At 41.2% G+C, this 16,690-nt stretch overlaps 1 long non-coding RNA gene across 1 annotated transcript; it reads right to left on the reverse strand.

Annotated features, from left to right (window-relative positions):
- Positions 1-2,841: 2,841 nt before the first annotated feature.
- Positions 2,842-3,381, reverse strand: LOC115474282. The gene is made up of 2 exons (XR_003942832.1): positions 3,099-3,381; positions 2,842-2,964 (listed from the first exon to the last, which is right to left on the reverse strand). It is a non-coding gene; the product is annotated as an uncharacterized LOC115474282 (long non-coding RNA).
- Positions 3,382-16,690: the final 13,309 nt, after the last annotated feature.

Consider the following 16,690-nt stretch of genomic DNA (forward strand, 5'->3'; position numbering starts at 1 on the left):
ATCAGCCCTTCCAGGATCCCCGGAAGGATGGCTCGGAGGCACTCGTCCAGGCCCGCTGTCGGGAAAGACAAGGGGGCTGGTAGAGGTGTCAGTGCCAGAAGCTGTTCGGGTCCAGGAGACTGCACCGAAGTGCTGGCACCCTGCCGTGGCGGTACCTCTACTACAGAGGGGGACCTCTCCTCTCGACACTGCCGCTTCCTCGGCCTCGACTCATCCCTGGCGCCGGGAACCGGATGCGTTATGGGCGACCGATGACGGTGCTTCTTCGCCTTCTTGCGGTGCCCGTCATCGGCGCTCGGTGGAACCGACGAGGAGGAAGTAGATCCCCCTCGGCCTCGAGGGTTCGGTCCCGAGGGCCCTGGGTAGAGGGAGTGACCGGGGCCGATTGCCCACGCGGCCTCTCACCCCTGCCGTCTCCGGAGAGCCGGTGGGCCGATGGGACCTGTGCTCCTGGGGTCGATGCCGTCGGTGCCGATTTCGTGGACATCGATACCGGTACCGAAGAACCGGCCGTCGATACTGATGCCGTCGAAGTCGACGTCGAGTGGCCGGCGCAAGTTCCAAAAAGACGGTCCCGAAGAACTTGCCTCGCTACCTGTGTCCGTTTCCGGAGACCGAGACACAAGGTACACGTCTTGGTATCGTGCTTCGGCCCGAGGCACTGGAGGCACCAAGCGTGAGTGTCGGTCTGCGAGATATGCCGGCCGCACCGACCACACTTTTTAAATCCACTCGGGACCTTCGAGGACATCGACGGAAAAATCGCGTCGGCGAAGTCAAAGTCGTCGATGGTGGCGGTAAAATTCACACCTCGAAAATAAATCGACCGCGCGGCCACAAGGCCGCAACGCGACGCCCCCACTAAGAGACGAGGGAAAACAAAGTTCAGTGTTTTTTTTTTTTTTTTAGAAACTAAATAGAAAAAAACGGAGAACGAAAAGAGAGAAAAAAAGAGAAAATTCGCGGCGAAAGCGCAATCCGGTTTCCGGGGCTGACAGAGAGACTAACGCGGCTCTCTCCAGCGTGGAAAAGAAAAGACTGAGCGGGAACGGTCGCGCACGGGCGGGAAGACGGCCGCGCATGTGCGGTGGGCGTACCCTGCGTGCGGGACCGCCCGCGAAGTTTTGTTCCGGTTGGTGGGGGCTGCCGTGGACGTCAACACAGTCGTGAGAACAAGCAGCCTGCTTGTCCTCGGAGAATTTGTTGTTACATAATCAATTGGAGGCATTAGAGAATGCCTCCCAGGCATCCAATTTAAGACTTTTGAACTTCCCAGTTACTCATTACTTATCTGGTATGGAACTGTTTAAAATGCTTTTAAAAGTAGTTTGGATGTATTCAAGATTAAGCAGTTGTATTATTTACCTAGGAATTAAGGGGAGTATGATATGTTAAATTCTCCAGATAGTCTGGATTTGATGAAATTTCTCAAGTCTTCTTAAGATAATATAACTAAGAGAGCTACTTTGTTGGTGGTTTTGGGCTCCATGGAACAGAAATTAAATTTTTTTAAAGGCATACTTTCCTAAAAAGTTTGTACCGTTTTGTGGTCACCCACTCAATTGAAACATAAAGCCTTCCTTAAGTTGAAACCTAAAATTTTAGCATTAGGGGGGACTTTTTCTTGAGATTTCCTTGTAATGCCTGATAACATATGGAGGCATATCTTATATATTTCTGACCCACAATACCTGGATATTCTTTTGGTTTCTAAAGAAGGTTTTAGTTCCACGTAGTGGTTTTTTGTAGTTTTTTTTTCTTTTTTGCCTCTTCTGCTGCTAATTATAGTTTGTTTTCTTAGATTATATATTTTTTCTTTTAAACCTTACAGGGTTGCCTCAATTCCCCAAGATGTGAGATAGTGTGCTTTGGTGTGATTTATCTTTGTTTTTGTATATTATGTATATTTTATTGCTTGCGCATTGCTTTATGATTACTTTGTAATTATTAAAAATTCTGAAATTAAAAAAAATTGGCATTACATTGGTCACCCTCCAATCTTCTGATACCATGCTTGATTTTAAAGATAAATTACATATTACTAATAATAGCCATGCAAGTTCTATCAGTACTCTGGGATGTATACCATCTCATCCAGGCAATCTGCTACCCTTCAGTTTGTCAGATTGCTCCATTACATCTTCCAGGTTTGCAGAGGTTTCAGTTTTCTGACAACTGCATTAAATACAATTTCTGGCACTGGTATCTCTCCCACATCTTCCTCAGTGAAAATGGAAGCAAAGAATTAATTTAATCTCTCCATTATGGCCTTGTCTTCCCTGAGAACCCCTTTTATCCCTCAGTCATCTAGCAGTCCAACTGATTCTTTCACCGGCTTTCGCTTCTAATATACTTGTTTTTGCCTCTAATGCAATCTTCTTTTCAAAGTCTGTCATCGACTTCCTTATCAGCGCTTTGCATCTGACTTGCTATCCCTTATGCTGTTTCCTATTATTTTCAGTCAGATCCTTCTTCCATTTTCTGAAGGATATTCTTTTACCTCTAATAGCGTCCTTCCCCCTCACTTTTCAACCATGCTGGCCATCATTTGGCCTTCCTTCCTCCTTTTTTAATAAATGGAATATATCTGGTCTGGGCTTCCAGGATGGTATTTTTGAATAGCATCCACACCTGATGTAAAAATTTGACCTTTGCCGCTGCTCCTCTAAGTTTTTCATTTTCTTTTTACCATTCTCCTCATTTTATCATAGCATTTAACTTTCAAAAAGGAGACTAGCATACTGGATCTCCTGTATTTACTCCAAAGATTATATCAAATCTGATCATGTTATAACTTATCAAGTGGCCCCAACACCATTACCACAGAAAAGAAAAGCAGACTCACATGGTAAAATAAAATTTATTCAACGCAGATACATAAAATCAGCATGTAACTATCCTCTAACCGCCCATCATGGTCATGTTTCGCCCTCTCAAGGGCTGCATCAAAGGCTTAACTTGAAGCTGTAAGATAAATACATAAAAGGCCATCAGATAATATGATTAAAAAAACTATAACTTAATACACCTTAAATGTGTAAAACTACTACAAGCAAAAGTGATTCTTTCATAGGTACAAAAAAACCATCATTACATACCCAGCAGGAACAGTCCAATGGTTTCCCTATCTGGTTAGTGCTAAAAATATAAATAATTAAATAAATTAAAAAGATCCCACAAAACTGCCAAAATATCTCCCTAGCATGCCCTGATGTTACATTTATCTAGATATTATTGGTGTAATTTAAATCACCTATTATTATTGTGCTCCCCAGTTTGTTAGCCTAACTTCTGATAAAAATTCTGTAGCTGACTGTTCATCCTGGCCAAGTGGATAGTAATACACTCCTATCACCATCCCTTTCCTCTTTACACATGGCATTTCTATCCATACAGATTCCAAGATGTGTTTTGTGTCCTGCAGAAATTTAGGTCTATTTGATTCAAGACCCTCCTTAATGTATAATGCTACCCCACCAATTTGATCCATCCTATCACTGTGATATAATTTGTACCTTAGTATGACAGTGTCCCATTGGTTATCTTCATTCCAACAGGTCACAGAGATGCCTATTATATCTATGTTCATTTAGGTGCAAAAGATCAGAAGCCCCGTGCTGTTCTAAACAGTGCTCTAACAATAGCACCGGAACAGCATGGTGCTATAACGCCTATTAGCTCTGATCATAGGGGTACTTTTGCAGGAGGATTGTGCCTGGGCATGCTCCCAAAGCACAATCCTCCCACAGAGGTTTTTTGACAGGTCCGGGCTGTCAAAAGCCAGGACCTTTCAAACAGCAGAAGAGGTTTGACAGGTCCGAGATTTTCCCCCAGACCTCTGAAATCTAAGCCCCCCCCCCCCCACAACATTCTGGGCCCCCCACCCCCAAAACATAAAAGCCCTGGTGGTCCAGTGGGACTGCTAGCTTCCCACCCCCATCAAACAAAAACGCCCTGGTGGTCCTGTGGGACCCCTATCTATCTATCTAGCCTGATCTCCCTCCCTCCACCTGGTGGCCTATCTCTCCGTAGTAGTAGTTGGAGGAGGAAAGGACTAGCACTCCCTACCCTCCTCTTTGGGTGCTTTCTCAAAATGGTGACATCCTGCCATTTCTGGTGCATCCTGGGATGCGATGCATTGGGCAGGGCAGCATGCCGCCATTTTGGGAAGGCACCCGAAGAGGAGGGAGTGCTGGTTCCTCCCTTCTCCAACTTCTATTACAGAGAGGCAGGCCACCGGGGGGAGGTAGGCCAACGGGGGAAGGAGCTAGCGGTCCCACTGGACCATCAGGGCATTTGTTTGATGTGTGGGGGGGGGGGGGGAAGCTAGCAGTCCTATTGAACCACCAGGGTCTGGTCCAGTGGACCTCCAGGTTTTGTGCCCCCTAGTCCTCGTACTTTTGGAAAGAGTACACAAGCTATTCAAGTCTACCCGCTCCACACCACTCATTATTTTAGAGACCTCTATCAATATCTCCCCTCAGCCATCTTTTCTCCAAGCTGAAGAGCCCTAGCCACTTTAGCTTTTCCTCATAAGGAAGTCATCCCATCCCCTTTATCATTTTCATCACCCTTCTCTGTAGCTTCTCTAATTCCACTATATCTTTTTTGAGATGCAGTGACCAGAATTGCACACAGTACTCGAGATGCAGTCGCACCATGGAGCGATACAAGGGCATTATAACATCATCATTTTTGTTTTACATTCAACCAGGCAGGCAGGCAAGCGACCAAGTGATCCTATCTACATGCCTAATGATCAAATCTACAACTATGACAACTGTCCTAACCTGGTCAGAAGCCCCTGGAGACACATCCTCAGTGCGAGATGTTTCAAAATACAGGTACTTTTGGCTACAAAGAGATGGGTGAGGGAGAGGCAAAGTATACATGGGTATTTGATTCTGAAATTCCCTTTTATACTTTGTTGATGTATTTTGTGGCAATCCAAGAAAGAAACACAGGCAGACAGACCTAGAGGGAGAGGATGAGACCCACCGATGGAGATGGACACATTCACACAAAGAGAGATGGAAAAAGACAGATTTCTTTCTAATGGTGGAGCCCCCTTATTTCTTACAACCAATTTGCACCTTTACCATTTCCTTTCTTTCAGTATAAAATGTCTAGTGGGTTTTTGTTTTTTCCCCTTTAGGTTTGCGAGGTATTTCCCCTCCTTTTTCAAGTTATCATCAAGCCCTCAGCAGAATTTTATTTAGATATGGCACTCCTCCACTTCCCCTCCCTTTTACTGGCTGAAGTTAAGCCAATAATATTTAGACTGACTGCCCCCCCCCCCCACCTTTATTTTATCTTCAAGTTTTTATTCTTCATTATAGACCTTTTTTTTTTTTTTACCTCATTCACTATCAAAATGCAGTTGAGAGCAGGAGTACCTCACATCATCAGGGGTTCTCAACCCGAGTTTCAGAGTATTTACAATCAATATGCATGAGGTAGATTTGCATACAATTGAAGCAGTACATGCAAATTTATCTCATGCATATTCATTGTGAATATTAGGAAAACTGGACTGGATTGGTGAGTCCGGAGGACTGGGTTCAGACCCTCCTTCTCTACATCCATAATGTAAAAAAAGAACAAACATAGAAAGCAGATAGCCATGATAGACACCTTCATTCCCTTCCTTAGAACTTCCAAGTTATCCTGTTCCAGAGATATTAGGCTTGTCTTGGATTTCTAAAACCTCATCGTAAGGCATTATTGGACCTGCAGCACTGATTTCATTAGGTAGTATCATGGACTACAAATACCACATTGTTTTGGAATTTAGGTTTAAAACCAGGACTGGCCAAAAAGTCTCCTAGTCACTAATTTTATGAAAAGCTTGCATCATGTCAAACCTCCACTGCAAAAACCCCTGTGCCTCAGGACAATAATCTTGTCCTTGTTTCACTCATGAAGTCTCCTTTTGATAGATGGTGCTTCAAGAGGTTTTCAAGTCTTTAACGTAGAAAAAAGTCTCCCTCATAGCTATAACGTCAGCTAGGAGAGTTTAGTTTATTCAGTATTTGATATACCACTTTGCCAAAAGGATCACAGAGGTGTACAATAAAAATAAACATTGATACAAAAAGAAAGAAAACAAACTCCAATAACTGACAAGAAAGAGGTAATCAATCTGCACACAAACACCACAAAACAAAAGAACCACAAAAACAACTAGAAGGAGCTCGTCAGTCCTGGATTTGGCCCTCAAAAGCAATATGGGAAAAAACGAGCTTTAAATTTACTCATACTTCCTTCACCTCAAAGGCTGAGAGAAAGTTGATTCTAAAATGCAAGGGGCTAGATTAAAAAAAAAAAAATAAAAAAAAAAAAGAATCCCGAGTGGTAACCCAGCAATCCTTGGAAGGGTTAGGAACAAAAATTGAAATTCAGCAAAAGAACGAAGGGATTTATTAGGCCCATAGAAGCCAAAGCTGCGAGATTACTAGGGACGTGTTCATAAGAGGCTTTATGAGCAATAAGTAGAATTTTTAAAAGATTACAAAGTTTAACTGGGAGCCAATGAAAACATACAAAAAGAGGTAAAATATGATCTCAGTGGTTACCATTAAACAAAAGACAAACTGCAGAGTTCTGAATCATTTTTAGATGCTTCAAAGATATGTTTGGATGGCCAGCACACACGATGTTGCCATAATCTAACCTAGATATAAATAGGGCATGTATTAAACAATCTTTAGCAGGCCTTTTAGTGTGTGAATTTGATGTAATGTGAAAAAAAACTTTTCTTGATGACGGCAGTGATTTGTTGAGCAAAGGTGAGTTGAAAATCGATCACTACTCCCAGGTTTTTAAGAGTCCACTACAGAGATAGAACTATTCCAAAGGACTAGCACAACAGTTGGGTGTTCTGACCTTCCAGTCATCCAACAAGCGGAAGTTTTAGATACATTTAACACCAAGTGGTTATCTCTTAACCAACCTGCAACATGATCAAACACCAGGTGGTTATCTCTTAACCAACCTGCAACATGATCTAAGAAAGAATGTAAAGTTAAGTCTGGGGAGATGGCATCTGGCAATAATTACAAAATCAGCAGCATACATATATGAAAGCTTCATTCCAGTATCAAAGAAGCCAAGGGACTAAGAAAGACATTAAAAAGTACAGGAGATAATGAAAACTCCTGAAGTACTCCACAAACTAAGAGAACACTTTTAGAAGATAAAGAATTTTAGTGACTGCATATGAGCAACCAGACAAAAATGATTTAAACCATTTCAGTACACTGCCTGAAGTGCCACAAGCTTCTAAAACAGGTAAGCAAAATCTTGTGGCCAACCAAATAGAAGGCCAAGGCCAGGTCCAAGGAATATCAAGCATTGGTAATATGTAACCATATATCCAATTCCATCAGAACAAAGTTGTTCATTGGACACAGCCTAGGTTTTTACTAAAGATAACATCTTTACATCTAAATGAAGAAACAGTGCTTCTCATTTTGTGTCTGAAGCTTCATTTGAACACTTGTCGAGAGAAGGCCTTTCCTACTATAGACTGTAAACAAGCTACTTGAACAGAACTGCTTCATTCAGAGTTAACTCAACCATTTAATTTGATCCAAATAAAACTGAAAGGCCATTTATGAAAATAATCTTAGCAAACTGGCTGGCCTCTTGCATACAATTCTGCTATGAACAAACACAAATTCCTCTCAGCTCCAAGGTCAAATTTCCTTAAATTAGAGCTATAACAACTATGGTAGCCCTCTTGAATTCTGCCATATTGACTACAATCTGCAAGGCCAATACCTGGTCCTTTCTTCATACTTTCACTGCAAACTATTGTTTGGACCAGGACTGTGCCCTTGGTTAAGCAGTACCAGCCAACCTGTCCTTGTCACCTAACAATTCTCACACTTGACTCACTGTGCAGGCTGCTGTACGGACAAAGACAATATTGAAACACAACAGCCAGGAGCTTTGCTAGTAGTTTTAACATCAATCTCTTTTTCCAAAGGTGGTTATCCTCGTCCACCCTCGTATGTCAGATTACATCCAACATTTGTTAAATTTGGTTTACGCTCTGGGAGAAATTTCCTACTATGAAATTACCAATTGATACTAACAAGCTATTAATAGATCATTGTAACTTTAAGTTTACATTTTTTTTTTTTTTGGGGGGGGGGGGGGGGGACCATTTTAAACCACTTTCACAGCCTTAGGGCCTGCCCCAAGGTTTATGAGGGATGTTATATGACATGGCTAAGTGGCTTAACGTGAATATATCATGGACAGAGAAAAAGACATTGTTGTCAATATTGCCTACACTACTTGTTTCAAAACCATCCCCTTGCCTGTCACTGTTAATTGTTTTTTTAAGTGCGACAGGGTAAAGTGTTTGGATTGATCTAGCAGCATAGATCTCCGAGTGTGGCTCAAAAGGCGGTTCTGCTATCTAGACTACAGGGCTTTGCGGAGAATCACAGAGACCTAGGCCAGTGCAAATTAGGAGGCCTCAGTTCTGGAACCCATGTTAAAAAAAAATAGACATAAAAGCAATTGAAGTAGATTTTTAGCTGTAGAAATGTGCAAATGTTTATAATTAAGGAAAAGTCCAGTACCCAAATTACTGTCATGTTCAGTTAAAAAAATATTAAACATTACTTTACTGGGTAGAATAGATGGCCCGTATTGGTCTTATGTTACTAATGATGGTCCCCTTTCTGTGTGAGGCCCAGGTCAAATTGCCTTCCAATCCACCAATTCCCCCACCCCCATAGGCTCTGAAGGTATTGATATTCCTAGCACTAAGATGATGCAGCACAAATCAAAAGTAGTTCTGTATTGACAACTTCCTCAGCTTAAACAACAAGTGTTCATAGAAAAGTAGTTGATAGGTCCTATTCCTCTTCACCATGTGCCCTGGGTGATTAAATATAATCTGCAGAATCCCTTTGTGTGTGACACCTTACAGTTGTGGAAATCCTACAGGGCACTCTTGTTACAAAGGAAAAGAAATTCAACCTATAAATTATAATGTTGAGTTTCAGTTGGGTCTTCAGGATCCAGCATATCAGTGGTGGAAGATCAACAGTCTATAATCCTTAATCAATGGAGCAGAAGGCTCTACTGAATTTTGACATGCTTAAAGATTGTCACAAAATGTGCAGTAAAAAGTAGGAGTTAACATCTTGCAGGAAGAAAAGATGTTAAAAGAAAATTTAAGGAGAATATCCCTTTGAGCTATTATGTTCTAAATTGGCAAATCTCAAAGGAGCAATCTCAAAGTCTAGGATTTGTTCAACAACCCCTTGCAAGGAAAGCCCCCAACATGTAAAAACTTAGGAAAGGACTGGAATATGCTTGTGGCTGATGGTAAGTAGCTGGATATTTTTGAACAGTAAATCATCTTAGTCAACCTAACAGAGAATGGCAACAATGTTTGTTTGTTTTTTTAATCAATAGTACCTCATACCACATAGGTTGATAATGATCAGTTAAATTAAGAAATGTCCTAGGTTTAGTGATGTTGGTATAAATCTGGTCTCCCGTGCACATTTATGCATATTTGAGGTTGTTCAGTACCCAACATTTTTGGAAAGAAGTTGCAAAATGTGTTATTGAATAAAACTGAACTCTCCCTCATCCCAAACTTTTCTTGCTTCACTGCTCAGAGTTGATTTTTGAAGTTCCATGGCAACAGTATGCCTACAGATAGCATTGGCTTGGAAGAAGGACGTTCCTCCTCCTCTGAGCACAGTACAGCATTGGTTATGATGTTTATATTTCCTTACTAAACTCACCGGGCTCAATATTCAGAAAATGTTGACCTCCTAAATGTAAGCTCCTAAGTTAACTTCCTAAATTTGTGCCTTATTTTCAGCCAAATTTAGCATAACATTTAGCATTACATTTAAGGCATGATTACTTAAACGTAAATCCCTGAACTCTGCAACACAATGAAACCAAAGCTTGTAACGGACATAACATACCTCTTCAGCTCCACAATTTCCTAATGTGTCTTTTCACATGAACCTTATCCTACCAAAACACAATTTTGAATTTGTTCATGCCGGAGTTCACGAACGCCCTCCGGTACTATGTAAGCCACATTGAGCCTGCAAATAGGTGGGAAAATGTGGGATACAAATGTAACAAATAAATAACTGTTCAACTGAAAATTAATCTTAGGTCTGCCATTTGCCTAGATTTATGACCATATTACTGAAAATCAGTGCAAAGCTGTTAACTCCACCCCCAGATCACCTTATCTTCAAGCAGAGGACAGGTAATTAGGGAATGGAAATTCAGTAAATGATGAAAGAAAAATATGTAACCCTAACACTCTGATATTTAGACAGTGTAACATCTGGAAAGTAACTACATTCCCTTTATCAACAGATCAGAATTCTAAAACCCAAATGCTAACAGAACTGTCACCGCACCCAAAGGTATTATGAAAATAGAAAGCCTGTTTATTTACATAGCAGCAAAGACAATGGTATAAATGCAAGAATAAGGACAAAAGATGGTCTTACCAAAAAGATAGCTCACAGCAAACGCACATTAAACCCGAAGGTAGGCTTCTAATCCAGCCATTTATCCTAGCCCAATAGCAAAAGCTATACAACCTGGATGTAGGAGGCACCAGATGACCAGTAGGTGGCAGAATATTCCCCCCAGTAGATGGCAGATCCACCCAGATTAATCCTTAGGAAAGCAGAGTGGGGCTGCAGGTCCGGATAGATGGAAAGTCTGCCAACAACTTTTTCCTTGGTATCCAGCCTCTTTTATGCAGAGATCGCAGGCTTACACAATAAGTGCATAACTATTGCCATATTGGGAAAGACCAAAAGTCCATCAAACCCAGCATCCTGTTTCCAACAGTGGCCAATCCAGGTCACAAATACCTGGCAAGATCCCAAAAAAGTACAAAACATTCTATACTGCTTATCCCAGAAATAGTGGATTTTCCCCAAGTCCATTTAATAATGGTCTATGGACTTTTTCTTTAGGAAGCTGTCCAATAATTTTTTTTAACTCCGCTAAGCTAACCGCCTTCACCACGTTCTCTGGCAACGAATTCCAGAGTTTAATTACACGTTGAGTGAAGAAAATGTTTCTCCGATTCATTTTAAATTTAATACATTGTAGCTTCATTGCATGCCCTCTAGTCCTAGTATTTTTGGAAAGCGTAAACAGATGCTTCACATCTACCCGTTCAACTCCACTCATTATTTTATAGACCTCTATCATATCTCTTCTCAGCCGCCTTTTCTCCAAGCTGAACAGCCTTAGCCGCTTTAGCCTTTCCTCATAGGGAAGTCATCCCATCTCCTTTATCATTTTCGTCGCCCTTCTCTGTACCTTTTCTAATTCCACTATATCTTTTTTGAGATGCAGCAACCAGAATTGAACACAATATTCGAGGTGCGGTCGCACCATGGAGCAATACAAAGGCATTATAACAGCCTCATTTTTGTTTTCCATTCCTTTCCTAATAATACCTAACATTCTATTTGCTTTCTTAGCCGCAGCAGCACACTGAGCAGAAGGTTTCAACGTATCATCAACGATGACACCTAGATCCCTTTCTTGGTCTGTGACTCCTAACGTGGAACCTTGCATGACGTAGCTATAATTCGGGTTCCTCTTTCCCACATGCATCACTTTGCACTTGCTCACAGCTGGTTAGTAACATGAATCTTAGCCATGCTGTTGAAACACAGACTCCAAATGTTTATCACAACAGCCTTGTTGGTTCACATGCTATGATTGTAGAATCACTCCATTGTCATATGTGCGTCATGAGGAGGGTCACCTCAATGTCAAGCCATGGTTCCATAAAAAATATGCAGGTTTTGTCCTAACTGACCAGCTACTGCATCAGTTCAGTTGGCAAGGGAAATTCCAGCAGTACTAAGCTAGTTTGGCTCAATGCCTGTAGACTGCATAAAAGGCTTTATCCCAACACGTATCTGGATGCTTTAACGAGCCTGGTTCTGACTTGTGGTGCCACATATTATAGTTCTATATAGCTATGTTATATAGTGCCATGTACTACTACTACTACTACTAACTAGCATTTCTAAAGCGCTACTAGGGTTACGCAGCGCTGTACAATTTAAACATAGAAGGTCGGTCCCTGCTCAAAGAGCTTACAATCTAAAAGACAAGAGAACAATCTAAATACAAGTGAACAATCTAGAGGATGAGTGAACAGTTAATCTGATAGGGTGGATAGATTGGGGCATTCTATCTATCTCGAGCGGTTAGGCGCCGAAGGCAGCATTGAAGAGGTGAGATTCACTCCTGTGTGGATTCTCTGGTGTACGGTCATGTATAGTGTACTGCTATGTATAGTGCTCTTTGTAGGACATTTTGCTCCCACACCCTGATCATTTTTTTCTCTTTAGTCATAGCAGACCTGTCCAGAACCATTGGGTTGTATCCGTTGACCAGCAGATGAAGACATAAAAAAAGTATATTTTTGTGACTCACCCCTTACAAGTCTCATGCAGCTATAAAATGTTCAGTATTTTCAATATTCAAGCAATAGTTTATATTTATGGTTATTAATATGATCAATCATCAAATCTTGGGAAATCCCATATCTAAGTGATTTACAAAATTTCACAAATATATAAAAAGAAAACAAAACAGAACGCTATTGAGCGACAGGACATATCCCAGGTACACCAGAAAACAGACACATCCAAAACTAACTTTAGAAAGCTACAGAGGAAAGCAGAGCAACTAAAACTTAACAAATAAAAACTGTTAACTAACTTTTGTAGCTGAAAAGTTCACCAGAACTAACACATATTAGAAGTCACAGCGAAAAAAATGAGTGTTGAGGTTTTTCTTAAAGGATTGAAAGAATTAATTAGCTTGCAAGTCCAGAGTTAAATTATTCCAGAAGCAAGGGGACAGGAAGAAAATGGCAGAGGATCTCATAGATTTCCAACAAGCCTGAGATGGAGAAGGAAGAACCAGTTGATCAGAGAGAGTGCAACAGTCGTGATGGGGAATAAGGAATGGTAAAACAAGATAAGTAATCTGGAATACTATTACGTAAGGCCTTGAAAATTAAAGATAGAACCTTGAACTGAATGCAGGCCTGAAAAGGAAGCCAATGGAATTACAAGAAAAGTGGAATGACTGAGGCCCGGGTGCCTTGATCTGCATAAAAAGCAAGCAGCCATGTTTTGCAAGGATTGCAACCATTTTAGATTAGATTGAGGGAGCCCTACATATGCAATACTACAGTGCTGATAAACAAACTGTCAGCCAATATGGAATAGGCAAGAATAAATGTCACATCATGTAAAATGGAGGCATATACTCTGACATACAGATATTTCACTGAGTCAGAAGGTGTTGAAGAATGTTGAAAAAACAGGAAGCATAAAATCTGGAAGAAAAGAAGAGGAATAGGAAACACACACACACACACCATAAGGGCAATGAAATTAGTCAGGGTGAGTTTCTGGACTAAAGGAAAGAAAATTATCAGGCAAGACATAATTTTACCTTCCTTTTTGTCATATCAGACCAGTTCAGAACCAATTGAATGTAGAAAAGGGTGGTATCAGAAGACTGAAACAAGATTAAGAGCAAGCAAAAGCTAAAATTGGAATTCCTTGAAAGATTCCATAGTATACTAGTCCCATCAAGAGAGATGTAGGAACCGAAGGTCCATGAAGAAAAAGGCAAACAAATACATAAATAAATGCCCAATACTGTAAATTAGAATTGTGTCAGACAGAGGTTCTGTTGGACTTCCTCCCAGCCCATATCTATAAGGCACTTCCTCCCAGCCCATATCTACAAGGCACAACCTAACAACAATGAAAACAGAAGGGTATGGTATCCCTGATTGGAATTCATTCCATTACTGAAGAATAGTGGAAGGAAAAAAAGGAAAATGCTAAAATTTGAATGATAAAGGAGATTCCCTTGTATCAAGGGGTCTCATAACTGGGAAGAAAAATTGCCAATAGACAGTAGTAAAACACCATCTTTATGACAGGGAAGGAAGGGTAGGCAATGCGAAGAAGGAATTGACCCTCTGGACTGAGCACAATGGCTTGTAGCTGACAGAGCCAAGATTGCCCTATTCAGACACAGAGGTCTAAATGTTAAAATTAAGACCATGGATAAGAAGAAACACTCAAAAAGACTGGAAACTGTAAAGAACAGTAACCAGAATGCCATCGTAGTAGTACAGCATCCGGAACAAATAATGATCAGACAGCACACTGCAGCAGATAAGGCACCTAACTAGGCTCCTAAAAAGGAATAGTGCCTTTCTTTTGACAGCAAAGGAGCACCAGCTAAGAATGAAAAAGGAGAAAGTTGTAAAGTTCAGAACAACTCAAGGTACCAATGCACTGGAAACCCCAAACACAAGTGCGCAATGTTGGTGGGTAACACCGCTGGGCAATAGAAATAAGTTTACAAAACAGGTAATCCACGGAGTTGCACAGAAGAGCAGGTCTCTATCTATGGCTTGTGTGAGACAGGAAACTGGCTACGTAAAATAGGTGACTGGCGTGAATCATCCATTCTGCTGTGGAAGTAGTGGAGTACAACCTGCTGGTACAGGTGTGCACCACAGTGAATGGAAAACTGCATTATACAGCTATGCCATTAAGCTGTCTGCTGCAGTTCTATCATACAGTTTAGGAAAAATCAAAGCAGTTTACAATATAAAGACCATAGAAAAAAGAAACAAACTACATAATATCAACAGGACAGAGAAAAACAGAGGAAAAAGAAAAAGAAAGTAAAATATTTAGAAGTATTTACAAACTGCACACTTACTGCCACAGTCTGCCCCAAATCCTAGATGTTTGAGAAAGCTAGGGAAAACAGGTGGGTCTTTAGGGAGGCTCTAAATTTTAGGTAGGACTGTTCAGCACAAAGTTCTATAGGAAGATATTTCCATAAGGTGCGAGCAATACAGAAAAATGCTGAGTGGCGAGTGGACTCCCAAGCGAGAACAATGAATGTAGGAAGTGACAAAAAGATGAGTCAAGGCCGAGCACAGCACACAAGATGGAGTATAAGGGATAATAAGAGAAGAGAGGCAAGAGGGATTCCAGCATAAAACACCTTGTGCATTAAGGTAAGACTCTGAAGACGAACATGAAAGGAAATGGGGAGCAAATGGTGATATGTCAGAAGGGGAGTAACATGGTCAGACCTGTGGGCATGTGAAAGTAGCAGTATTTTGGACAGTTTGTAGACATCTGATGTTAGGAAGACATGTGGATGCCATAGCTGTGTCATAGAGCTATGTCATATAACTGGCTGTTGCAGTCATGCATAATGGAAGACTGCTGCAACTGTGCTATACAGACTACTTTTGAGATATGTCACCCAGCCAGTCAATGCAGCTTGGCATACATTTGGCCACTGCAACTTTGATATAGAAGGTATAGAGGTGACCGCTGCAGCTGTGTTATACATCCTGCTGTTGCAGGAGAGCCATACAGCCAGCTGCCTCTATGGCATAGAGATGACTGTGGCATGTATGCTATACAGCTGCCATGCAGTTGCCTGCTGCATCCAGGTCATAAAGACGTCTGCCTACATCCATACCATCCAGCTGAATGCCACATCCGTGCCATGCTGTATAGGGTCACCCAGAGTTAGGCACAGATCACATGCAAGATACTGTGGCTAAGGCTGTTGGCTTCTGACGGTATGCCTTACATCTATGATAGTGTTTCCCAAGTCCAGTCCGGGAGTACCCCTTGCCAGTCAGGTTTTCAGGATATCCACAATGAATATGCATAAACTTGATTTGCATGTGCTGCCTCTATTACATGCAAATCTCTTTCATGCATATTCATTGTGACTAACCTGAAAACCTGACTGGCAAGGGGTACTCCAGGATCAGACGGGAAACACTGATCTAGGATATGTAGGGGTGGCATATAGCTGGCTGCCTCAACAGTGCTAAATAATTGTCTGTTGGCACTGTGTCATATAATTATCAACTGCAAACATACCGTACAGATGGCTGGTGCAGTTGTTGCTGCAGGATAGCAATACAGAGCAATGTAAAGGGGTAACTGCTCAAGACATAACCGTAGCTGGCATCCCAACCTTCAACATGCAAACGGATTCCTAAAGGTGTACTGTGTTGGAGTCAAGTCCAGTTGAAAATACAAAAGATTTCCTTAACTATATTATATAGTTGAAATGAGCATCTGCAAAGCATATCACAATTCTTCAACATATAATACCTGTGGATCCATGCAGGTGTGAATAGTTAAATGTATGAGCTGTGGTGTGACAGCTAACATGCACCAATTGAATCCTTTTTTCTTTTTTTTTTGAACTGCAACAGTTCCTAGTTCATGTAGCCCAGAAATTAGAGACCAGTTCCTGCTCACCAACAGCTGACTTATAGAGTCTGGAAACAGTGCTGAGGTGATCAGAGCTAAAAACACAACTGAAACAGTAAATAGAAATAAGTTGGTTCTCTCGCCTAAAAGAGATTGTACAGCCTGGAAACACAGATTTTTTTTTTTAACTGTTAATATGGGTAACTTGACCAACTGTGAAACAAGGCCAACTTTCCAGCTAGGAAACACAGAATTCCGGAAGTCTAAATTTAAAATGAGTTGTATAACACAGGCTTGCAGCAAGAAGCTATATCTACGTAGCTGGCTAGCTGAACAGTGGACTACTGAAGAGCTAACAT

Source organism: Microcaecilia unicolor, chromosome 7 (genome assembly GCF_901765095.1).
Source record: "Microcaecilia unicolor chromosome 7, aMicUni1.1, whole genome shotgun sequence".
In the NCBI taxonomy this organism is placed as follows: domain Eukaryota; kingdom Metazoa; phylum Chordata; class Amphibia; order Gymnophiona; family Siphonopidae; genus Microcaecilia; species Microcaecilia unicolor.